Source organism: Tenebrio molitor, chromosome 4 (assembly GCF_963966145.1).
Source record: "Tenebrio molitor chromosome 4, icTenMoli1.1, whole genome shotgun sequence".
NCBI classification, from domain to species: Eukaryota; Metazoa; Arthropoda; class Insecta; order Coleoptera; family Tenebrionidae; genus Tenebrio; species Tenebrio molitor.
The window spans coordinates 13,751,359-13,777,617 of NC_091049.1; the positions used below are offsets into that span (position 1 = coordinate 13,751,359).

At 36.7% G+C, this 26,259-nt stretch overlaps 2 long non-coding RNA genes across 2 annotated transcripts in view; both read right to left on the reverse strand.

The window, feature by feature from the left end:
* Window positions 1-26,259, reverse strand: part of LOC138128565 (uncharacterized) — a 275,295-nt gene that overhangs the window by 185,527 nt on the left and 63,509 nt on the right. The gene's annotated exons all lie outside the window — the stretch shown is intronic.
* On the reverse strand, window positions 19,074-20,130 carry LOC138129198 (uncharacterized). The gene is made up of 3 exons (XR_011159148.1): window positions 19,474-20,130; window positions 19,270-19,410; window positions 19,074-19,209 (listed from the first exon to the last, which is right to left on the reverse strand). It is a non-coding gene; the product is annotated as an uncharacterized lncRNA (long non-coding RNA).

Here is a 26,259-nt window from a genome sequence, read left to right on the forward strand (position 1 = left end):
AAGAAAAAAATATTTAAATGTGAAATTTGCAATTTGTTGCTTTTTTTTTAATTAAGTTTTAATTTCTATTTTTTCTAGAATATTTTCCGATGTTCTACTGTGTTCGATAATCCTTCTTCATTTGTAAAAGAGGGTTTTATAATTTTTTTGCACGAAAATTTGCAAAAATGATTACTTGCATTTATAATAATCCAATCTGATACCTCAGAAGCTTTTATAATTTTTTTACACGAAAATTTACAAAAATGAGTACATTTATGATAATACAATGCCAATCTGATACCTCAGAGGCATCAGTGGTATTTTTGTAATCAGTTAACAACATCGCCATGTCGCCTGGGCGTCATCCAAATAGATAAGACATAATTAAAATTTTACACAAAGGCGTTTCACTCAACATGTTTTGCCGTTTAAAAAGTTTGTGTGTACACAAAGAAATGGATCTAGCATAACACAGGGTAAGAAAAAAAATGTTTTTTGTTCGACACTGTCAGAATTTGCGAAATTTCTCCTGTGTGAGCGGATTTTGATAAATGTCACAACTTGTCAAAACGAAACGTCAAGCTAGTTTTAAAGATTTTAAGCGATTTAGAGCCTTTAAAGGGCTCGTCGAACAAAAAAACGTTGTATTCAACTCGTTCTTGTGTAAATTAGGCCTTTTTTGGCACTTGTGGGCCTTTAAAACGCGAGTGAAAAAAAAGCCTAATTTACACACGAACTCGTTAAATAAACAACTATTAAATGTAAAAATTTGCAATTTGTTGTTTTTTTTTAATTAAGTTTTAATTTATAATTTTTCTAGAATATTTTCCGATATTCTACAGTGTTCTTCATTTGTAAAAGAGGCTTTTATTATTTTTTTACATGAAAATTTGCAAAACGCATAAAAAATGAGTACATTTATCATAATACTATGCCAATCTGATACCTCTGAGGCATCAGTGGTATTTTTGTAACAAGTTAACAATTAACATGCACTTAACATAAGAATGCAAAAATATGTTTTTCCCGACGAGAGTGTTCTACCTTTTCTAAACTTTGCACCGTCTATAACCATTAGGCTTTTACCCCGTTCACTCAACATTGTTTCCATGTTATAAATTGAAACAGCCACTTCTCACTTGCACTGGAATCTATTAACTGGCTATTTCTCAAATTTAAAGTAATTAGTGGATTCGAGAGGTGCTAGAGCAAGGCCGGCCTGAGATATGACACTTGGTAGGGGTATGCGTAGACGGAAAACAGTCGGACGAGTCCATCTTTCGTAAAATAGAGGTGCTCAACAGATTAAAAATCAGCTGATTGTTACTGTGACCGCTATTCCATGCTTTGGCCGGTTTTGATTGTTTGGCCACGTCACAGGAATATTTTGTCCTCGCAGATTTCCCCCACCAAATGTCTTATCTCAGGCCGGCCTTACTCTACCTGTACTTGTACTCTGGAGGGGGTCGATAATCCCTCCGCCCCAAGTACCTGGTATACTTTCCTGGATTTTTGACCACTGTGCGCAATTTACCGTTGCCGGTAAATAATCCCCTAGCAATGAGACCATCATAAACGACCCAAAATGTTAACTAGTGTTTAAAAAGTCGTTTCAAAATATCGATAGACGCACTTTAGTGACGACTCAGCTCCCTGTGTTGGAGATTCTGGAGGTCCCTTACTTTGCAATGATCAGCTGACTGGTATCATATTCTTTTCAATACCCTGTCGAACTGGACTACCTGATTTATATGTGGATATTTTACCTTACAACAGCTGGATTGATGGGGTAATTAATAATGAAAAATAAATTGTTGATTCCTATGTGTCACATGTGTCTTCCTCTTGATAATAAACTTAATACAAACATATTTTATTTTATTTTAGTTTCTCGAACTTGAAAGTGTACTTTTGAATTAATGCTGTTGATTTCTTAATCGTTATACATTTACCTTCAACCTTCAATAATCTCCATTTGTTTTTATGAAGTAGAATAGAATTATCAACAGGTACCTATCGATTTTGCTACCGAATGGGACATTTATTTCCAAATGAAGCGTTATTTTATCATAACGTTTAAATTTCGAATTTCAGACAGAACGAATTATTGATTGTTTTAAGGTAATATTGCTGAATTTACTTATGTTTCGTGGGTTTCCTTTGTATTATGCTTGACACCACAAAACGATATATTTTTTTATATAACTATGCATATATGTACATATGTATTCATATAAATACAGGTGTCCCAAAAATGGAGTACTAACGGTGCACTACGGTGTAGAAGAGATTACCCTAAACGTCAGAAAAATGTTAAAAAAATTCTATTGAACTTATTTGCTGATTTGGCGGTCTTTGAAAGTGGCACTTAACACGTCAATTATTTTGAAATATATGTATGAAATTGTCATGACAGCTACCTCTAATCGTACATATTATCACAAAGTACAAGATCACTTACTACCAATATTTAATCCTGCATAATAGAGAATTTAGAAGCTTTGGAAATCGAAAGAAATATTTGAAATCTACTACGGTAACATTGCAAGGTAATGATGTACGAATATATCTTTGTTTACATTGTATTACCATTAATAATAAAAATAAAAATAATTAATTTTTTTGTCGGAAACATTTTTTCCATATTTTTTTCATGTACATTTAAGCTTCCTCGATAAGGTAGTAAGTAGTTTGTACGCCAATTTTGGGACACCTGTATATACATACAGAAAAATGGTTTAAAAGTTTCATGTTGTGTTGTATTTGATTCGTTACTATTAACTATTTTTGCTAAAAGTATTTACATAAATATTACTCCTATTTGAATATTTTAAATTTTTCGAGAATTTGAAATTTTCAATAATAATATCCCGAGTTGTCGATAATTTTTTCTTGTGCACATTCTTATTAGGGAAGACTATTTCCCGGACAATATTTACCCAAATATGTTGTTTTTATAAAAAAAAAAGTAGCAAGCAAAAATAAAATTCTGTATTTGGACCACAATAGCTATTTATGTTACAAGACCGGTAGTAACGTTTTTATGGACGAGCTAGTAATAGGACGACACTTGTAAACTACTGAGGCCATAATGCGTCTACCGGTCGTGTGACGTACAAGATTTTTTAGTATACTGAGAATTATTTAAAAGAAAATAAATGTAAATAAAAAAATTTGGCTTTGAAAAAGATTGCTATGCCTTTTTGCTATGATAACAAACGATTCATCAAAATTCAGTCTGTCGAAGTTTTTCATGTGCTTTCTTTCATTTACGCTAACTTCCTTTAATAAAATGAATTCTCACAACTGAACCGAATAGTGGAGTAACGATAGACAAAAATACGGCGTCATTTCGGAACCGGTAGCAAGAGTTCCGATTGTAATAATTTATTTTTTTTTATGTCATGAATACAAAATACTAAAACCTTTATAGGTTAAAAATTGACGCTCATAGTGGGAAATACACTCACCGGCACAAAAAGCGACTCATTATGATTTCTTTAATAAATAATCTTGAAATTATATTTGTGCTAATTTTTTTTTATAATAGTTAAAATTGGGATATTTTCAAAGATCGGGAGTGCTTTGGTCACCATGGCAACCGAATTGTTTTGTTTAAATAAATTATTGAAAAGTTTGCGCTACTTCCATGTTTTTTTTTAATTTGACAATACGAGATACTAATTCAAAATACTATTCAAATTTTGACAATTTTTTATAACATACATTTTTTTACTAAAAAATAGCTTTTATCATTGTTCATTAAAATCTTATTTCCTGTGTTTAATGTTTTGTTTGTCGGATATTCTTTGGCAAAGAAAAACTTAAATAGCACCTACCAATACAACATGATACCAAAAAAAAATTCTAAGACAATGAATTACTTAAAATTCAAAGTGAGTAGAACTCTTCAAACGATCATTGTGACGGGTATTGGTAAAAAATATACAAAAGATGCTGAAAGTAAAAATTTATTAAGAGTGTATTATAAAAATTAAATATTTTCCCCGGTTTCATCCTCTTCTATGTCATTTTCATCTAAAATTGTTGATGGTGGGCAATTACAGTGGCCTATTTTTGAACACGTTGTTTTTCAGGAATGGAAAAACAAAATAATCAAGGCAAGTTGTTGGTACAGTTGGGACTAAAAAAAACGGACATCAAAATTGTGATATTTTCAAAAATTCAATATAACCCATTCTTTATTGTCAATGTGACAGTTTATGACAACTGGAACATTTGAAGAATTGATCAGACGTACCTACTACCTTGTCAAAAATAAATTACTCCCTGTATTTCGAACAGAGAAATAACGTTTTTCATGTTGTGTAACTAGAATTTTCAGAAGTAATTTTGAATGCCTAAGGTTGGTTACTGTAAATTGAGGGATTGAGTTCAATTAAATATGCCGACAGAAACCAAAATTGATTGTGAAACGAAAAATCATCTATCACTTAGCGAGGCATTAATAGTCATTAATTTGCAACTGTGACAAGGTATTAGCCACAGCCTTACATTTTTGAGATATCTTTTGTCTGCCACCAGAAACCACGTAGCCCCCAACCTAACCAACTTTATGGCAACCAAGTATCGAATATCCCTAAATCCTAGAGAGTATTTTATTTTTAACACAGTTATTAACTAAACTGTCACAATCAGTCTAAATAAGTTTAAATGTAGGAAGGGCAGTTTCACACTTATGACTGTTACGTCAAAAATTATGTCTGGTTTTTTTACTCTCCACTGTAAGTGCCTTGAAAGTCCGGAAACTTTTGTTGAAATTCCTCGAAAACTAGAGGTGTTGAATAGGACGATTCGCCGTTTCTGAAGTAACACTGCACAATGAAAATTTTTTGCTCTGAAGTGAACATATTTTAATAGTCAATAATTAATAATGACAGTTCTCCATTGTATTGACATCTGATGACATTTGAATTACATTTTCACGTGTTGCCAACTGAAGCGTATTACTCACGGACCTCTGGATTTTTTTTATTTTCGATCGCATGGTATTACTAAACACTTTTTTGTCAAAAACCATTAAAAATAATAACATATTTTCTTCAAAAAATACTAACTATGCGACTCTAGAAGACAAACTGAACGTGTTTCTATCTGAGCCGGTCAACACCGGGCTACCGAACATCTGCCTATTGTTCTTCTTTTTCCACATATAATTAATTCCAAACAAGTTTCAATATAACAATATACTCTTCCCAAAGTCATTTTATATTGTTCTCTAGTATTTTTCTTGCGAAAATAACGATTTTTAACTGGAAAATTTCAGTTCTTATAAATAAACAATAAATTAATGAAACAAACAATGAGCGGCAATTTTTAACCTATAAAGGTTTTAATATGTTTTATTTATAACACATTAAAAAAATTTCGTTCAAATCCGAGCTCTTGCTACCGGTTCCGAAATAAAAACCTAACGTTACTCCACTAGAAGCAGAAGTCAAGATATTTGATAGAGTACAAGTTGTTCTACAATTGGAGAATACGAAATAAAGTTGTTTGGATTGATCAAAGGGTAATGCTTGCCTTTAGAAAACCATTTCAATGATATAAGTAATTGTACATTTAATTTTTATATAAATAAAAACCAATAAATCTGACAAATTATTTGACATTTCCTACCGGCCGTCGTGTAAAGTAAAACGGACTAGACCGTAAACATGTGTCTACCGGGCTCGTCGTCAAGGCAGTAGACACCTACTACCAGCACAGTATACTAAAAAGTTTTTTATTAAGAAAAATGATCAGAAAATGCACTCGTGCAAATTATGGATAATTTGATTTGATGGGTTTAAATATTGTGAGAGAAATAGTCTTTAAATTTTTTTTCCACTACTAGTCTCAGAAGGCTTCATTATTGACTCTCGAACCGACCCCAGAAGTAGAATTTCTCTCCCAAGGTTAATAATAATTTTCATTATTAACCTAGGTGAACAATGAACAGCCGTCACCTAGCAACGAAAGATTTTCGTTGATTTCATTGGTTAACGTAGACGATTTTCATAGCAAGCGTTGAAAAATGAGAACTCGGATCATCGCATCCGACAAAATAATTTTAATTATCCGAAAGGGTTTTAACGTATCTAGTAGTGGAAAAAATAGTATATAAACCACGGTGAAGAAGTCCCTTATAGCCTTCGCGCCTTAGAACCCTCGGCACGCCTCGGGCTCTAATCTTGGCGCTCTGGCTATAATCATGAACTTCTTCACCTTGGTGTATAATATACAGAGTGATCAACAAGGACTGAAGCTGTTGGCAACAATGACAACATGATACAAATTTCAGTGAAGTTGGTAGCATTTCATTTTCAGTTGTCAAATTCAAACTTCAAAATCAAGTGTCATTTTTGTATCAATTTATTAATTAAAATGGTTTTTACACTAGAGCAAGACATTTTTATTGGTACTAGAGGTCGCCAAGCGGTCGAAATTCGACCGTTTTCATTGAATTTTTAAGTTTGAATGTTACTGAGGTTCCTTTTATCAAAGAGTACACCTCTATAATTATCGCATATAATTTTTTTGAATTTTGTTCTATTACGTCAGCTGCGAGCGTTTACAAATACGTCATTATGCACTCATTTTCGAGTTATTTGAAAAATACGAACGATAGGAAAAATGAGGTATAGTTTGGCTATGCCATATTTAAAAAACAATAACGCGTTTTTTGAGATTTCGTTAGGTTTTTTATTGCTGTACTGGCCAGGTTTCGCCAAGGCTACAACACAGTTAATTTGCCTATCTTTTTCAAATTATATAAAATTGAAATAAAAAATTAATACAAAAAATGAAAAAGGAAATGAAGAACACGTGTTTCGTTCAAAAAAACCGGGCGGTGTACAAGTGTACCAAAAAAAAAAAGTTAAAAAATTCTACTATCGTCGATGCTTAAACTGCGCTCTGTACGTGCAATCCCAAATGTTATTACATATTTGTCATTTGTTTTTCCAACAAACTTAATTACATTACATTATTACACTGTAACGCAATGAATTTTGATAGCTACTCGCTTGGTGTTATTTAAAAAAAAAAAATTCTTATATGAGGTTACACATGTCATACATTGTTGTTTTCAGAATAAAAATAAAAATCTCTATCAGAATTAGTAAAAAAAAGTATGTGTCCGTATTTGAAAAAAAAAACAGAATGTGTCGTAAAGACGCACGATAGAAGTGAAACTTTTGTATTACAGGGAAACATTGTAATTATTCATCAATCACGTATTTCTATCATGAATCAGCCGCTTTTATTTACTTGCTGTGCCACTCGTTTTGTTGGTTGCTTACCTCTCAAAAATCTATTATTAATTGCCTTTATAAATTTTTTGTAATTCATGAATAATAGATTTAAAAGCAAGTTATAATTAATTATTATTTATTATTGATTAAGGAAAAAACACACAGTTACACAAAATTCCTTCATAAGGCACAATCTTGAGTTACAAAATTTTAAAAACAATTATTTTTCACAATTCTTTGTTTTGTTGTTTTCTGTAAGTGTAAAAGTTATTATTCTCTAATTTTTGGGTAATTGAGAACTGTCTCGTATTTTTCTAAATAGCAGTGTTTAAAACATTTAAATTACTCCAAGGTCAAAAAATAAGTTTTCACAAAAACTGCTCAAAATGTTCTCCATTGTGGTCCAGACAGAATCAAACTCGCCTCTCATAATTTCAAAAACACTTATGAAGCTGTCAATTTGTTTAAGGTAATGTGTGGGTTTTATTTCTTGCAACACACAAAAGGAAACAAATTAATATCCTTTTAAAAATGTTCTGATAAGTGCCATAACACAATTTAACTTGCTGTCTTAAACGCCTTATGAAAGTTGAGGGATATTCCTTGATAATTTGTCGAACATTTTGCACCATTTCTAAAATTTGAACTAAGGACTGACCTGACTTCTTCTTAATGATGGATTATGATGTGCTAAAATTAGGAACTATAATTTTAAGACATTGATAAACTTGTTGATAACCAATACCATCAGACATCTGGCTTGATATTCTTCGGTGTAAAGGGGTACAAAGTAAGGCCAGTCTTCATTTTCTTGTTTCACCCTCTTTCGAAAATAATCTAATAAAAATGCCTTCTCTTTAATGGTAAAACCCATTTTATAACTTATTCTGGGATAATGATTGCTTACAACTTCAATAAACGTCTGTAAACTTTGCCGAAATCGAAGATTTGTTTTCTAGGTTAAATCACTTAAATTGTGAACAACAACAACCTTGAATTTTGAAATGTGACATTTCAACGAAGCATCTCCGTACCAGTGACGTCGCGTTTGGCAATAAAGATGATAATTTACTTACTCTTACAAATGTAAAATGTTGCTCTTGTTAATCTTATAAATTGTTTCCCTTATCTTGTAATAATAATAAAATGCACAATTATAATTCCAACGTCTAAAATTCATAAGGTATCATTTTTTATTAAATAGCGTTTGAGACCATAAATTGTCTACGCCCATGTTTTCACCGCTTATGTGCATATGATTTTGCTACGACGTGACCGATAATTTGCAACGCTTGCTCTGATTTGGATTCTTGTTGATCACCCTGTATTTAAAAAACAATAACGCATTTTTTGACATTTCCTTAGGTTTTTTATTGCTATACTGGCCAGGTTTCGCCAAGGCTACACAGTTAATTTGCCTATCTTTTTCAAATTATATAAAATTGAAATTTAAAAAACATAAGTAAAATTTTACGCAAAGGCGTTTCACTCAAAAATTTTTGCCGTTTAAGACTGTGCTGTTATTTAAGACAATTTTGAAGTTTGTAGTACGTACACAAAAAAAAAATATAATAACATAACACAGCGTAAGAAAAAATTGTGAAATTTGCAGTTTTTAGTTAAGTTTTAATACCACTTTTTCCTAGAATATTTTCCAATATTCTACTGTCTTCGAGAATCCTTCTTCATTTGTAAAAGGTGCTTTTGTTATTTCTTTACAAGAATTATGCATGTCCTCATCTCTAAATCGTAGCCCTATACTAAACCAATGTAAACGCAAATTACTCCTAAAAACTTCAAATTTGAAATTGAAAAGCTGCTCGACGGTTCTATCGATTCCTTTTGACATAATCAATTGCAGAGAAATCTTAATTTTTCGATTAAGGCAATAAATTGGTCGTTACGATTAAACAATTGTAATTTCAAAATTACTCCTAGCGGTCTCATTTTTAACTTGTTTGAGTTCTAAAGTAGCTCATTGTAATCATGAATGTATAATCTAATGCAGAGAAATCTTCGTTTTTCTTGAAATCGGTTAAATTCTGACTTACAAGGCAAAATAAAAAACGAAACTCATTGTTAGAAAGTGTGATGATGGCAACCAACAATATCAGCAGCCCGTGATTTACAACACCCATTAGTTGAGTTGGGACTACGACCAAGGGGCCGGCCGACTTCTCTCTGCACCCAGCTAATTTCCATTTTACTACCTGATGGTATTACTTCGAATACAAGTTATATTTTTAACCAAATACTTCTTTATTCTTTGTGGTTTATTCTTTTACACACCACCACAGAGACAGAGGTAGAATAAAAGATAAAAGTCGTTTGCCCGATAGGCATAATTCACAATGCTGACATACAACAATGTATAATTTTTTACACAACGATAAAATTTAATTATCGTCTGCCAAAAAATATATAAAATACTAAAAATTACAGAAGATTTTATTTAATTAATCTCTTATGTTTACACTTATTAGGTATTATAAGTATAACTGTTATTTATTTTTTAGTCAAAATACAAGCGAGAATCAACTAACGATAGCTAAAGTCAACATTTCCAAGGCTATACCGGGTGATTCAGTTTGGTATTCGCGGCCCTACATCTTTTTTGCTTTAAGAAAAAAGTATAGCAAACCATATACAGGGTGTCCCAGAGTTGCGAAAAAGCTCCATAACTTGTTTGTTATTAAAGATATCAACTTTTTCTTTTTTCTAGATGATAGCTACGCTTCTACTGCAGATTCGGAAAATATTGCGGTATATATACAGAGTGTCCCAATATTATAAAAACACTAAAGTTATGTTTTTTTAAATAGAAACTACCCAGTTTGATTTTATTTTTGAACTCTATGCTAAATTATGAATCAAATTTATACAGGTCATTTTTACTTATCTGCTATCGTTTTTAATCAGTGGCGCTTTTTTTACCAGAATTTCGAATTGCAGGGGTCCCTTCGAAAATTCGTACCTTCCAAATCGTTGCACATAAATTAAAATAATTGACGCTGTTTGATTTCTGAATTAACGAATTAAAAATGCCAAAAACTCATTTTTTTCAAATGGCACCCCGTATTTATTATTGCACTGGTCGAAAGCTTTTTTGACAAGCTTTTGAACAATATAAGGTTTGTATAGTCGAATCTGAAAATCTAGGGTGCTATCCAAAAATCGCTAAATTTGGTGCAATTTTTCCGTTAAAAAGACAATACAAAAATCTAGTAGGCCTAACAAAACATAAGCACACAATATGGTCACTCCATAAAGATGAATGAACCAACAAAACAGTGTTTAACAATTACACATTTGTAACAAGACGACCGATAGGGGACGCTGTCCAACGACGTATTCCCCACCGCCCGCGTACTAAGATCGCCATCTTGGTTGCGCTCTCTTCTGTCTGGGCCGTTGAAGAAGTTACACGTGACAGTTTAATGAGCAGTTTGTAATTTAACACAAAAGTGTACGCATTCTTACAATAAACTCGTTAAAACGTTACACTGGCGCTCCAACTCGGGCTCGAACTGTGAAGAACCGTTTTCAACAAACACGTGAGTTTTGCGAAGAACCGTTGGAAGAAAAGGCCGTCGTTCTCAAGCACCAGTCGGGATTGGTCTGAGAAGTCGCGCTTAGAAGAACAGAAGCACCCCAGAGAGTGAAAATCCAGACTGCGAAAGAAGAGCAGAAAAACCGTCGTCCTTCAGCGCTGAGCGAAGTTGGCCTTGGGAGACGCGCACGACCAAAGAAGATAAGGGTTTTGCACTTCAACCAGGAACATTTTTGTGAATGAGCAACGAACCACACGCATACGGCTTGAGGTCAGGTACGCAACCAACAACGAGAATGCCAGGAAACGCCACATCGGGAAACCTCGTGATGAGTCCGGAGCAGTTTGAGAGACTGTTGGCCAGTCTGAAGACCGGATCAGGCCCGACGCTCCCGACTACAAGTGGGAATCTTGCTGACTGCAAAAGTAGGTTCGCAGGAGCCAGAGGAGAATCTGTTGCAGCCTTCATCGACGCCGTGACGATATACAAAGACTGCGTCGGTGTCTCCGACTTGAATGCGTTGAAAGGGCTGGCGATGCTGTTGGACGGAGCGGCGGCGACTTGGTGGCAGGGAACCAAGGCCACCGTGGACACCTGGGAGACCGCGATCAACGCGCTGCGGCGAAGCTTTGGTGAGGTCAAACCAAATTACAAAATTTTTAGGGAGCTGTTTTCCCGGCAACAGAAAGACACGGAGGCTACAGACATGTTCGTAAACAGTGCGAGGGCGCTGCTGTCGAAACTATCCCCCACGCCTCCCCTTCACGAGATCCACCAGATCGACATGATCTATGGGCTTCTCAGCAGCAAAATCCGAAGGTTGGTTCCCCGAGACGAACTTAACAACTTCGAGACGTTTATCGCGAAGACGCGAGGAGCTGAGGACGCCCTGAAGGAGGAAGAAATCCCAGAGATCGAAAAAGGAACCAAGACCCGCCCGAAGTGTTCATACTGTGGAGCCCATGGACACACAGAGAAGGAGTGTCGGAAGCTCGCGCGGAGTCAGGAAGCCACCCCAGCACGTCAAGCGACCACGACGCGAACAAATCCAGGGCAAATTTGTTTTGGCTGTCGCCAACTGGGACACTGCGCTCGCAGTGCCCGAACGAACGCCAACGGAGGAACTCGACCACCGCCGAGATACTGACTGCAGGTCTGGGTGATGTCTGCAGAGCGTTCATGCCGGTAACAATCGCCGGAAAAGAAGGACTCGCTTACGTGGACTCGGGTGCTAGCCGTAGTATAGCCGGACACAACCTATACGGGCATCTGAAGCGGATAAAAGCGCCGTTCACTAGGTTGACGCAAGAGTTGACGATGGCAGATGGAGAACCTGTGGAGATGGCCACCGAAGTCTATAAAGTACAGGTAGAAGTGAACGATCGAATAGTACACACTTCTGTTACAGCCATACCTGAACACAGCCGAGGCAAGACTCTGCTGGGTATGGACTTCATCAAAGCGGCTGACGTTATCTTGGACTTCCCAAGGATGCAGTGGCGTTTCAGAGGCCAGCCAAATTGGGGCCCCTTAGTTAGTGAAAAGGAAGTCTCCCTGGCGGCAAGCACCGTCCAATTAGAGCCATTGCGAGATGACGAGGGTACGGAGCTGGACAAAGTTCAGAAAGACCAACTGGTTCGACTGCTTGATTCCCACAAAGAAGTATTCGAGGAGAGTGATGAACCCACACCATACGCGGAACACCGCATAACTTTGACCGACGATCGCCCCATAGCTACTACCCCGTATCGCATGTCCCCTCAGCGGCGGGCAATCCTTGAGGTGGAGATCCAGAGAATGGTTGAAAAAAATGTCATCGAAGAGTGCGAATCTCCATATGCAGCCCCAGTGGTAATGGTCCCAAAGAAGGACGGCAGTTTCCGCGTGTGCGTAGACTTTCGAAAGCTGAACTCGGTGACGGTGCCAGACTGTTACCCGCTACCGCGAATTGACGACGTGTTGCACACTGCTCAACAGAACTTTTACATGAGCACGTTGGACCTTAAGAGTGGATTTTGGCAAGTCCCCGTAAGACCAGAAGACCGCGATAAAACTGCATTTGTCACGCCGTTCGGACTCTATCGGTTTTTGAGGATGCCGTTTGGATTGCGTAACTCACCAGCGACCTTCCAACGGCTAATCGACAGGTTTAAAGTGGGGTTACCTAACGTGTTTCTGGTAGCGTACATGGACGACATCATTGTACTCTCACCGACGCTTGACAGACACTTAGAGGACTTGGAGGAAGTGTTCACCCGTTTAAGACTATTCAAACTCGGCGCGAACCGGAGGAAGTGCGTGTTCGCGTGTGCAGAAGTTAAATTTCTCGGACATATCATAAAGAAGGGAGGGATATCAGCTGACCCGGATAAAGTTTCCGCCATTTTGCACATGGAGGCACCAAGGAATGTGAGGCAGTTGCTGTCTTTTCTTCAGACGTGCAGCTGGTTTAGAAGATTCGTACCAGGATTCTCAGATGTCGCCAAACCTCTGACGGAGTTGACCAAGAAGACGGCAGTGTGGACCTGGGGAACGGCACAGGAGGACGCGTTCGCAAAGTTAAAGGATTTACTCAGTGCGGCGCCCATACTACGTCAGGCAGATTCCAGCCAGTCGTACACCTTGAGAACGGATGCCAGCTCCTACGCATTGGGGGCATGTCTACTACAGGGGGAGGGCCCGGACGAGAGACCCGTGGAATACGCGAGCCGGTTGTTAACACCAGCTGAGAAGAACTACACAACAACAGAGAGAGAGGCTCTGGCGATTGTCTTCGGAGTACAAAAATTTCGAGGCTACTTAGAAGGCGCAAGAGTGATAGTGGCCTCCGACCACCAGCCCCTGAAGTGGTTAATGTCACTGAGATCACCATCTGGTAGGTTAGCACGTTGGGCTCTTTTGTTGCAGTCATTTGATTTGCGCGTCGACTATATCCCTGGAAGAAGAAATGTGGTAGCTGACATGTTATCTCGTCCCCCGATCGCCGATCTTGACGCAAGTTCCAAGTTGGAAGCCTGCTTTGCGTCCATCAATATCCCCACAGTCTCAGCAACAGAACTGCGAAACGAGCAGTCGAAAGACGAAACACTTAAGAAAATTGTACTATGCTTCGAAGACGGTGCCGACGAGGGTCTGGCGCGTTGGACCGACCGCGGTTATGTCATGTCCGGTGGTATCCTCTACCGCTACGTTCCTGATTCCGAAACGGAAGAACCGCAACTGGTGGTACCACAGCAACTGGTTCCTGCGGTCCTGAAGGAGTTCCACGATTCCACCCGGGCCGGCCATCCAGGCGTGGAAAGGACCATCGAGAAAGTCAGCAGACACTACTTCTGGTCCACGCTGAGGCATGATGTTCGAAAACATGTCCGGCAGTGCGCAGATTGTCAGAGGTACAAATTCTCCAATATGAAACCCACTGGACTTTTACAGACCCCTACGTTAGCCCGACGTTTCGAGACTCTAGCGATCGATCTCTACGGTCCATTACCCGTTACCTCTGATGGAAAGAGGTGGGTCTTCGCAATAGAAGATACCGCCACACGTTGGATGGAGTTGTTCCCATTAGCCAAGGCCACAGCTGAGGCCTGCGCCAAATGTCTAGTCGACGAAGTGATCCTGCGATATCGGACACCCCGCAAGGTCATCAGCGATAACGGCTCGCAATTTGTGAGCGAGATCATGCAGCAAACGGCCTACTGTTTGGGGATTGAGCAGATCCTGACCCCTGTGTATTACCCGGCCGCCAACCCGGAGGAGAGAAGAAACCGCGAGTTGACGGTGCAGCTAGCAATAGCGGTAGAAAAGACACACGACCGGTGGAGCCTTGCGCTACCTTCGGTGAGGTTCGCCATGAATAGTACCGTACACGCGGCGCTCGGAAAGACACCAGCATTCCTCTGCTTCGGCCGCGAGCTGAGAACCCCCCTGGAGGCCCACCACGATCTGCGTGCCGTCCTCGATAACGAGAACTTCGTCCCGGAGATAACTCCGCACCTGAGGACGATGACTGACATCTTAAAGGACGTTCGCGAAACGTACGAGCGGCAGCAGGACAAGGTCAAGAAGTACGCCGACCTGCGAAGAAGACCTAGTCCACCCTTCGAAGTCGGCGATCGAGTCCTCGTCGACGTGCACGCCTTAAGCAGGGCCTCCCACTCGTATACCAGCAAGTTCGCACCACGACGTGACGGCCCCTACGTCGTCATAGAAAAGAAGGGCCCTGTCGCCTACGTGGTGGCTGCGGTAGATGACCCGGAGCGTCCCCTGGGTAAATACCACGTCTCGGCACTGAGACCTTTTGTGTCATCCGTAGGTGAAAGCCACTCCGAACCTGTTGCACCTCTCCGACGACGAGGTCGCCCCCGGAAAGCGCAGCCCGATGACCGCCCCGAAGACGAAACAACGCCGAACCAACCACGCTCTCCTCCACGCCATATCCGAGGAGTTCGTCGAGGCCGTCGAGGTGCTGCTCGACCACGAGAAGTCCAAACATAAGCCGAGCGTGCCCAGTTGGATCCCACCTGAGGGCAGCTAGTGGAATCCAAAGGGGGAGTGTAACAAGACGACCGATAGGGGACGCTGTCCAACGACGTATTCCCCACCGCCCGCGTACTAAGATCGCCATCTTGGTTGCGCTCTCTTCTGTCTGGGCCGTTGAAGAAGTTACACGTGACAGTTTAATGAGCAGTTTGTAATTTAACACAAAAGTGTACGCATTCTTACAATAAACTCGTTAAAACGTTACACATTTAATTATTTTAGTGTTTTTATAATATTGGGACACTCTGTATATATACCGCAATATTTTCCGAATATGCAGTAGAAGCGTAGCTATCATCTAGAATAAAGAAAAAGTTGATATCTTTAATAACAAACAAGTTATGGAGCTTTTTCGCAACTCTGGGACACCTGTATATTTGTAAATCGCTTGTGAAACTATAATAGATGATGTTGTCAAATCTTCTCTACGATGTCAAAGTTAAGACAGTCAACTTTTTTTTAAAATAGTACACTATACATTTCTTAGCCTATTCTTGTAAAGCTTTTTTTTCTACATTTGCATGTGTAAAAAAAGTTAACACTTACATCAGAAAAAAATCGAGTGCGCCTCGGCCAGAAAACTGAGACTCGGACGAAATACCAAATCCATACTGAATTTACTATGCTAAATTCGCGTTATGTTGATTCCCTGCATCTCACTATTTTAAGAATTACATAGCCAAAAAATAAAATTATTTCACAGTGAAATACCCGATCCATCCTGAATTTACTTTATTCGAATATTAGAATTTACACTTATTCGAATTTTACATAGTCACCTATTCAAATATTCGAATCATTCGAATACGATTCCCAAGACTCATCATGTCATTCATGCACTATCAAAATTCAACTACATATTTTCATCGTGTATGCATTCAAAGCGGTATAGTCAGGAAGAAGTTAGGTTTCGAAGCCAGATGTTATATCATAGTTATTTATTTAAATGTAGGTTATAACATAGCTATTTATTTAAATCTAGGTACGTTAATAATTCACGCTATTAATGTCAAAATTCAATTGTCTCCTTGGCTAACTAGCTCTTTTTAGAAAATAACACTTTCGAATAAATTAAATCATATTTTATTTTTTTTCTCGATTTTTTCCTATTGCAAGTGTCAACTTTTTTTACACATTCAAATGTAGAAAAAAAAGCTTTACAAGAATAGATTAAGAAATGTATAATGTACTATTAAAAAAAAAAAGTTGACTGTCTTAACTTTGACATATGTCATCGTAGAGAAGATTTGACAACGTCATCTATTGTAGTTTCATAAGCGATTTACAAATATACAGGGTGATTCATCTTTTACCGCCGGTGGCAAAATTGACCTTAACAATTATAATTTCATTTTCATATTTTGCAGACCTAATTTATTATTCATAAGGCACATAATATCGAAAAATGAAATTTATAAGTTAATTAGGTCACCTTTTGGCATTTTCTCAATTTTTACTCGTTTAATTTATTCAACCTTGTGGCATATGGACACTCAGGTATTTTCACACAATTTTACCATGTTAAATTAATTTTAACATATGGTATTATTGAAATAAACGCATTTTGATATTCAAATTTGTATTTGCTTCATGATTTACGACATAGTGTCCCAGGGCAGTATCAAATTGCAGCGGCGGTCAAGTCTTAATCTTTTAGGGGAAGCAGGTACTGATTTCCAAATAAGTAAATAGCAGCGCTTGTCATTTTACCCCCCAGGGAGTGGACAGGTAGACGATTATAAATAATAACTATCCCTTACCTCGGACTTTTAAGGAGGTAACTAATTAATCATCTGCAAAGTCTGCAATTTTCGGAAGAGAGAATAGTAACGGGAAACAAAATTTTCTTCGAAATCATTGGGAGGTAAATTATATTTATTTATACGTAAACTGAAATACAGAAATATCGTTGGTGCACAAGAAAAGTGACACATCTGAAAAACCCTCATTTTTCAGTAGAACGATTTTAATAGTATATTGGGATATAAGGTTAGGAAGTGATAACAGAATCGAGAAAGAGTTTGAAAAATCGAGACGAAGGAGGCACATAATGTACATTTTTATATCCGTGAACAGTAAATAATTGTTTAAAAAAAAACAGAATGTGTCGTAAACTACTTTTCGTCACACAAAAAGGTCAGATCAGAATTTCAAGACCCTCCCATAAAAAGTTTCACTTCAAAAATTCAAATTTTTATGGCAAGAAAAAATTATGTTTTTCTTTTGTCATTCGCCTGAAGAAAATCCTGATTTCGATTAGTTTTAATTTGAATCTATTCAAGAGCATCATGTACATACACCTTTGATACATCTGCGTAATGAACTGAGAAGTGCAGTGCTACCTGAAAATTTCTAAATGATAAGCCAACCCCTTATTAAGATTATAAGCGCTGCAGTTTACATCAGGTTATTAAGACCCAAACTAACCGCACGCTGCAATTTAGTACTTAGGATTTTAAAACCTTCGATCCTCGCTGCAATTTGACATCGCCGGTGTCCCAATATCTTAACAATAAGATCTATTAGGGGATCTTTATTGCCACCGCAGTGGGTCCTTTACAACTCTATTCGTAAAAGCCAACAAATCCACCTAAGCAGGTCAGTTTAGCAGGGTAGTCATTGTTAAAGAAAATTTACAACACTAAAAGTCAACGAGTACAAATAAAAGCAATTTTTCTATTAAAATCGATTTAATTCAAAAACTATCAAACATTTTTCGAAACGGATTGCAGATATTGATTTTATAGGCCATTAGCCACATTCTGATGCAAAAATTTAAACATGAAATTTTTTAAAAAAACAGTTTTTTATAAATATCTGCTCATAAAAAAAAACTTTTTTTGAAATAAATTATACCGGCCGAAAGTAAATTTTTCGACAAATGAAATCTGTAAATTTCATAAATTTTTCTCAACCCTTAAGAGTCATTTTGCCACCGGCGGTAAAAGATGAATCACCCTGTATATGGTTTGCTATACTTTTTTCTTAAAATAAAAAAGATATAGGGGCATGAATACCAATCTGAATCACCCGGTATAACTAAATTTTACATTAAAAAAAATATATTAATTCGATTATTTCCTTCATGTGTTTAGCAACCAATTGCGTGACAAATATTGACCAATCAAAATTTAGGTATTAAAATTTGGACAAGACAACGTCTGTCGGGTCAGCTAGTTTATATTAAAACACTATCCCTCCGCCACCCGGCGGCACGGCAATTTTGCCGGAGTACATAAAGTCCTCGTCGAAAAATAGTCAATTTTGACTTAAATTGTAAATCATTTTACAATAGGAGAGAAAATCGTCTTATAACTACCATAAATAATTCCATAAATAAATAGGGGCTGTTACTTTACCTGATGTTTGCTCTTCCTTGAGTCGGCACTGCACAACAAAGGGGCAATAAAGTTAGAGGGTATTATGGTAGTTATAAGACGGTTTGCTGTCCTATTGTGAAATGATTTACAATTTAAGTCAAAATTGACTATTTCTAGACACTATTACGGATATCACCATCAAGTAATAGTGCAGTGCTTATCAACATAATTACCGGCGTCTCGCCTACACATTTTAACTGTTTTGTGTTTTATGTTCAGTGTCAATGTTTACAAATTTCCTCACGATATGACATGAGTATAATAATATACCTTTTTGCGCGATTGTACCATATTTGGTTGTTTACCACGTCTGCTTCCAAGATGGTAAGCCCTGTTTACTCGATGGTAAGTAATTTTTGGTGTTCTAGAACGGTAAGTAAAGTTTATTCAAAATTAATCGATTATTATAATAATTTTTATGTAGACGGAAGTTGAAGACAAGATGTGGGGGCACTTTCTGGAAACTCATAAAGCTCTTGTAGTCGGCTTTCCTTGGCGCTGCAATGAAATAGCATTAGCAAAGTTTCCGCGACATTGGCATTGTCAAAATTTTCATACCCCGCATTTTCCTTGTCTTCTTGATTACACACTGAGATCGTTGGTTTCGAAAATTCTTCATTTATGTAGACGGAAGTTGAAGACAAGATGTTAGCACTTTCTGGAAACTCACACGGCTCTTGTAGTCGGCCTACCGTGCCGCTGCAATGAAACAATTTTAGTAACAGACTTGCCGCGACATTAGAATTGTCAAAATGTTCATACCCCGGATTTTCCTTGTCTTCTTGATTTCATATTGAGTTCGCTGGTTTCGAAAATTCTTGATTTATGTAGACAGAAGTTGAAGACAAGATGTTAGCACTTTCTGGAAACTCACACGGTTCTTGTGGTCGGCATTCCTTGCCGCTGCAATGAAATAATATTAGTGAACTTGCCGCGACATTAGTATTATCAAAATTTTCATACCACACATTTTCCTTGTCTTCTTAATTACACGTTGAGGTTGTTAGTTTCAAAAATTCTTTATTTGTGACGCACCCCACATTCAAAGTTTCTTCTACAATATCCACTTCGTTTTCGGAATCACTAATATCACTCATTTTACTGCTTGTTTTTCAACACAACTGGCGATATTTGCGCACAAAAACTGCAATGGCGGTAGTTGTTTGCAGATTGCCTTAGAAACGCGATACAAAAATCGACATTGTGGCAACACGATGTGAAGGCGTCGTATCGCATTGCATTCTAACTAGTTAGGAATGTTTTGTAATAAATATTCAATCGCGCAAAAAATCTCATATGCATGACGAACGTTAATGACAATGTACGGATCTCAGACAATATTGGAGTCGTCGCAAGCTCCTCCTCCAAACAATTGTCTTCGATCCGTACATTGTCATTACCGTTCTTTATACTTAATATACTATTTTGGAATTTCAACCACCAATGTGTTCTCTAAGTCCAAAATTTTTAAATTTTTAAAAAGAGATTGCGGTACTATTCCCGTTGCTGAAATTACATATTATTAATTGGAGGAATAATAATAATTATTATTTTTATTATTAATTGGAGGAATAGATGCAGAATAATGAACGACGGTAAATTAATCGATCTCATACAAAGTTACCCGCACTTGTATGATAAAAAAGGTCGGACTTTAAAGACACTCAAAACAAAAGAAATTCTTGGGTAGAAATATCAAGATTAATGGGCAATTGTTCTGGTAAGTTTAAAATTATTTATTCTATCTGCCCACAATATTTAATTAAAATTACAGTGAACGATGTTATGAATAAATGGAAGCATCTTAGAGAAAAATATATACGATGTGGCAAGAAACCAGCAAGTGGGAGCGCCGCAGTATTTCAGAGAGAGATTGGGAATACTACAGTTCCCTGAAATGGTTGGATGCCTATATTATAAGACGGAAGTAAGCACATTGTATGCTTTGATTACATTATTTTCTAATTAGTATAAATGAAAATATGAAACATTGGTTACTTTGTTTCAGAACGAAATCAAACTGGGAGCAGCTGCCTGAAGTAAGTGCCGCCGACAGTCAAAATTCAAATGACTATAGTCAAAACACAGAATTGAGTGTGGAAGAAGAAATTACTGACCCCCAAAATCTGCACAACATGGATCAAGATCCTCTTGAGATTCCTTCAATCATTGAAGAGGGAAGTGATGAGGAAGTAAGACCGCCACCTGTGCCGCCACCACAACTATTAGGGCCAGTCAAGACGCCAAAGCGGGAGGCGAATAAGGTGGTTGCAGAAATGCAGCAAATTAACAACACTGTTAAAACAATATTTGACAACGTGAACAAAAGAAAAGCAGACCCGACCAAAGAAGAACTGTTTGGACAGCAGGTCACAAATTACCTTAAGGAGTGCAAGAATATTGCAAAAAAAAAAAAAAATTATGAGCACTGTATTCAGTATGATGATGGAGGATGATGAATATGAATAAACATTTATCAGAAAACAAATTTTATTTTAATAGCACGAAATTAATAAATTTTGATGCGTTTTGCACCCCGTGTAACATACCTATTTGTCTTGCCCAGGACAGGAACAGAACCTTCATTAGTTGTAAAGAAATTGGCAAGGTAATTCCTGGTTTGAAAAAATTTTCTAGCAGCATTGTTACTGCCCAATCTATGAAGTGGTTGCAATATTTGACTACTAGTCACATGTTGGCGCCATTCCCCCACACGTAGTTCACCTAAATAGTAACATATTTATTTGATACATCATAATGAAATATATATACGAACCATTAACTTCTTGATCTATATAATGTGGAGGGCAGTATAATGCTGCTTGGTTAGAATTGTCTTCCCAGTTTTTTAAAAAGTTATGAAGACACACTGCTGCCTGGATATATTTCTCCACATTTTCAACCTTTGCAATAATAGGCCCCTGAAAAATTCGCCAGCGACTAACAAGTATGCCAAAAGCATTTTCAATGGTCCTTCTGGCTCTTGATAACCGGAAATTAAAAATTATTTGGCTCTTTGTTAATGATTTCCCTGGATAAGGCCGCATAATGTTTTCCTTAAGAGGGAATGCTTCATCTGCTACAATAAAATAAGGGAAAACACAATCTGGATAATTTTTAATTTTTTTCGCCTCAGGTAAATCCAGTTTTCCACACTGCAGCATATTACAGAGAGAGCTTTTATTAAATACTCCGCCATCACTTTCACACCCTGCAGATCCAAGATCTACATTTATGTGAACTTATAATCAGCATCACACTTAGCCAACAACAGAATACTAAAAAATTGTTTATAATTAAAATATTCTGATCCTGTGTTGGCAGGAGCTTGTATCCTATAGCTATTTGTGCAATAAGTTAGGAAAAGTGATTTTTTTCCGTACGAGATGCGGGATTTTTAATCGAGACGAAGTCGAGATTAAAAACGCGTCGAGTACGAAAAAAAACACTTTTCCTACGAATTGCACACATGATTTTTTCTACTGGAGTTTGGAAAATACATCAAATTTGGATATTTTTAATATACTATCAATTATTTCTAAATTAAAAAGCGAAATCAAAATTGTTCTGCTTTCGTTACCATAGAGAAACAATTTATTAATGAAAAATTGTGAAGGCGTTTAAGCTTTTGTCTCAATTATAAATACCAGTTTTTACGTTACGTATCCCAGGAAACGACCAAAATTGAACTTTTAGTGTTGAAATATTATTTCCGCCCTTAGTAGGAAATTTTTCACTTTTCCTAACTCAAATTAGTATTACAATGTTGAAGTTTTCCAAACTCTAGTAGAAAATAGCTATTTGTGCAATAAGTTAGAAAAAGTGATTTTTTTTCCGTACGAGATGCGGGATTTTTAATCGAGACGAAGTCGAGATTAAAAACGCGGCGCGCAAGTGATACATGCCCATCACAATTATGGCCGTTAATTTTATTTTGAACGGATAATACTAATTTATGTTACGCTAATTTTGAGTTGGGCTTAATTTACGTTAAGTTAAGTGGATGAGAACAACGCTTTAGCCTGTTTTATTCCCAGAAATTAACCTAGCAAGCTTTAGTGTAGGATTTCCAACAGATGTATTTCACTGTTTGCTCCGTTCACGTCGCGGCCGGGCCGCCTATAAGCACTACTTAATTGTAATTATGACTATGAATTTCCAGAGGATATTTTTGTAATTTATTTTTAAAAACAACTACACTGTTTGATACAACTATGTCATTGTTTAAGCTGTTCAGAAAGACACGAATGGGTAAAAAATGTTTTCTGAATTTGGTTTTATGTAGCGGTCTAGTGGTAGAGGTACAGGTAAAATTATGGGAACTTATAGGACAATGATTATTTTCGCATCACAGGCTATGAATTTAAATAATTATAGATTTAAAAAATTTGAAGCAGATTATGTGAAAATGAATAGATTATAAGTGGGCATGGGTCACTTGCGCGCCGCGGTCAGAAAAATCTACGGGTGGGCTTAATCCAACAGGACAGTTGCGCGCCAAGTAGTAATAGGCTTTTGGTCAGTAGCGCGCGGCGGTCAGTTTACCTGCGAATCGCACCTAGGTAACAGATTTATATAAAACACTGAAATGTTAGGGGAAATATTTTTATTATTTCTTGCTATACCGGGTGGGGCATCGTATACGCGCACGCCAGAAATCGCGACTTCTAATTAAATAAAATTGGCGAAATTTTATATACCTGACTAATTATTGATAAGGTACATTTCAGAATTTTTTCATTTTTTTTTGTTAATAAATAAGGCCGTAACAGTTTTATTAGTTTTGTGAAATTAACTGATAAATTACCTATAAAGTTTTTACACTAAATGAATCTGTATCTGCTAGCCCATCAAACCCTGGTGGCACAATTACAAATTTTGACTTGGTTAGCTAAATAATTCGCTTTTTTATTTAAACGTAAACCAGACGGGTGATTTACGGTACAATGGTATAATTTCCCAACAAAGGTATAACCGACCGTTTTAAACCTTTTTGCCATAAAATTGACAGTTTCCATTGTCACCTAAATTTACGACAGCACAAGTAGCAGGTCATAAATAAAAATGATTTTGAAAGTTGAAATGTAAAACTGCGTTTAATTCAAAATCTAATTGGTATTTTTTTCCGTAGATTTCGTAAATAATTATAGGAAGTGAATCTGGGTAGGTTAGTATAAAAATCAGAATTTGACTTTTTGGTTGAAATTTACATTTTAATTTTTTTTGGCTTTGTTTGTAAGTGAAAAATTATCAAAAAATTATTAAATGTACCTTATCAATAGCCAGGTAAGTCTGAAAAATTTCGACAAGTTTATTTAATTAGAAGTCGCGATTTCTCGCGTGGGCGTATACGATGCCCCACCCGGTATTGGTAACAAACACTTTTTACAAAATCAAATCGGTAGATAGCATTATTCTTACATGTAGAACTTAATTAAATTGGTTACATATTTATAACGCTTCCTATACATATTTCGAATTTTATTTATTGTATTTATCCACCCCCTGAAGATTTTCTCAAATTTCAGAATTCCACAAAACAACCCGACTTTACCTACAGATTTTACTAAGAATAGCAAAATGAAAAGAAACATGTGCAATGCAAAGGGCAATAAGTAGTCCTATCTGTTTAACAGTATAGCTGTATTTTATTATCTTAATCCCTCATTTGCGCCCAAGTGTCCTGTACCTTTTGGGGCCGTCAAACTTCTAGCAAAGGGTAAACTGACCGCGGCGCGCTACTGACCAACCGGCGATGTCAAATTGCAGCGAGGATCGAAGGTTTTAAAATCCTAAGTGCTAAATTGCAGCGCGCGGTTAGTTTGGGTCTTAATAACCTGATGTAAACTGCAGCGCTTATAATCTTAATAAGGGGTCGGCTTTAGAAATTTTCAGGTAGCACTGCACTTCTTAGTTCATTACGCAGATGCATCAAAGGTGTACATGATGCTCTCGAATCCATTCAAATTAAAACTAATCGAAATCAGGATTTTCTTCAGGTGAATGACAAAAGAAAAACATTGTAATTTTTTCTTGCCACAAAAAATTGAAATTTTTGTCAACATCATCAAAAATTTACGCGGACGGTACGTTTTCACACTGTACAAAATTTTTTAAACAATTATTTGCTGTTCACGGATATAAAAATGTACATTATGTGCCTCCTTCGTCTCGATTTTTCAAACTCTTTCTCGATTCTGTTTGTTATTATAATGCACTTCATAACCTTATATCCCAATCCCAATATACTATTAAAATCGTTCTACTGAAAAATGAGGGTTTTTGAGATGTGTCACTTTTCTTGTGCACCAACGATGTTTCTGTATTTCAATTTACTAAGTATAAATAAATATAATTTACCTTCCAATGATTTCGAAGAAAATTTTGTTTCCCGTTAGTATTCTCTTTTCCGAAAATTGCAGACTTTGCAGATGATTAATTAGTTACCTCCTTAAAAGTAGGAGGTAAGAGATAGTTATTATTTATAATCGTCTACCTGCTTCCCCTAAAAGATTAGGACTTGACCGCCGCTGCAATTTGATACTGCCCTGACCAACACCCATTATAATAATACCCCTTGGGATTTTTCAAATAGAAATGTCGTCGCTATGAACTTATTGTTTTATGCTTAAAGGCCTTACTGACGGCAGTTGAGGATATTGATATTGCAAGGTAAGTGGGAATATTGTGTAGGTATACTGGGTGCCCCAAAATTCGTGGAAAAACGCAATGGGGCAATGTCAACTCATGTTAGAAAATAGTGAGAAGCATAATAAAAAAATTCTATACCTCTTAAAGTCTGTCTCAATTCTAAATTTCCACCAACACTGCATTCTACATTGGAAATACTACCGGCAACACTCTTTGGTGAAAAATGTGTCAGTTAGTATTTGTTAGGTTATCTGTCAATTTCCGTTTTTACAACTCAAAATTTTAGAATAAGGAAAAGAAAGAAAACCTTTTTTAAAATGCAGCAAATACATAGGTAGAAAATCAAATTCTAAAAGCAAAATAAACTTATGAACTAATTTTAATGTTTTCGAATCATGTTTATACAGGGTGATTCTAAAATAAGTTTGGAAAAAAACCCGGTAATTGGTGATGATGAGAAGAAGCCATAGACAAAAAAAATTTCTTCTTCTTCTTCTTTTTCGTTTTTGAGATACAAATGATTGAAAATTTGGTCAAAATTCCTAGTAGGCTGCTGAATTAAAGGTGATTACCTGATTATCTTGGTAGTTTAGCAACAAAGGTCCCCGTCAGTCAAAAACGTAACCTTACTCGAGTCCTCCCGATCATTTCCATAGAAACATTTAGAAAGCAGTGTGCTTGCACCTACGACTTTATTGTGGAGTTGCTGGAACCATGGTTACTAATGAAATGAACAAATTCGGCCAAATTTTCCTTATTCATAGGCGTTGAAAATACAAAGATATAGGGTAATTTCCATCCTTTTGATTTCACCTCCAAAAGTCATTTACGCAGAATAGACTATTTCTTTAAGTGAATGCGCAGTAGCAAACTCCGCCTATTTTCATACAACTCATA